We start from the raw sequence: 1,433 nt of genomic DNA on the forward strand, positions 1-1,433 counted from the left end.
GGAACCGTCCTCAACATAATAAAGGCCATATATGACAAACCCACAGCAAACATCATTCTCAATGGTGAAAAATTGAAAGCATTTCTTCTAAGATCAGGAACAAGACAAGGATGTCCACTCTCACCACTATTATTCAACATAGTTTTGGAAGTCCTAGACACTGCAATCAGAGAAGAAAAAGAAAAAAGGAATACAAATTGGAAAAGAAAAAGTAAAACTGTCACTGTTTGCAGATAACATGATACTATACATAGAGAATCCTAAAGATGCCACCAGAAAACTACTAGAGCTAATCAATGAATCTGGCAAAGTTGCAGGATACAAAATTAATACACAGAAATCTCTTGCACGCCTATACACTAATGATGAAAAATCTGAAAGAGAAATTAAGGAAACACTCCCATTTACCCCTGCAACAAAAAGAATAAAATACCTAGGAATAAACCTACCTAGGGAGACAAAAGACCTATATGCAGAAAACTATAAGACACTGATGAAAGAAATTAAAGATGATACCAACACATGGAGAGATATACCATGTTCTTGGATTGGAAGAATCAATATTGTGAAAATGACTATACTACGCAAAGCAATCTACAGATTCAGTGCAATCCCTATCAAATTACCAATGGCATTTTTTGCAGAACTAGAACAAAAAAAAAATCTTAAAATTTGGATGGAGGCACAAAATTCCCCGAATAGCCAAAGCAGTCTTGAGGGAAAAAAACAGCTGGAGGAATCAGACTCCCTGACTTCAGACTATACTACAAAGCTACAGTAATCAAGACAATATGGTACTGGCACAAAAACAGAAATATAGATCAATGGAACAGGATAGAAAGCCCAGAGATAAACCCACGCACCTATTGTTAACTAATCTATGACAAAGGAGGCAAGGATATACAATGGAGAAAAGACAGTCTCTTCAATAAGTGGTGCTGGGAAAACTGGATAGCTACATGTAAAAGAATGAAATTAGAACACTCCCTAACACCATACACAAAAATAAACTCAAAATGGATTAGAGACCTAAATGTAAGACTGGACACTCTAAAACCCTTAGAGGAAAACATAGGAAGAACACTCTTAGACATAAAGCACAGCAAGATCTTTTTTGACCCACCTCCTAGAGTAATGGAAATAAAAACAAAAATAAACAAATGGGACCCAGTGAAACTTAAAAGCTTTTGTAAAGCAAAGGAGACTACAAACAAGATGAAAAGACAACCCTCAGAGTGGGAGAAAATATTTGCAAGCGAATCATCAGACAAAGGATTAATCTCCAAAATATATAAACAGCTCATGCAGCTCAATATTAAAAAAACAAACAACCCAATCCAAAAGTGGGCAGAAGGCCTAAATAGACATTTCTCCAAAGAAGACATACAGATGGCCAAGAAGCACATGAAAAGCTGCTCAACATCAGTAATTAT

The sequence above is a fragment of the Physeter macrocephalus genome, chromosome 14 (genome assembly GCF_002837175.3).
Source record: "Physeter macrocephalus isolate SW-GA chromosome 14, ASM283717v5, whole genome shotgun sequence".
Lineage (NCBI taxonomy): Eukaryota > Metazoa > Chordata > Mammalia > Artiodactyla > Physeteridae > Physeter > Physeter macrocephalus.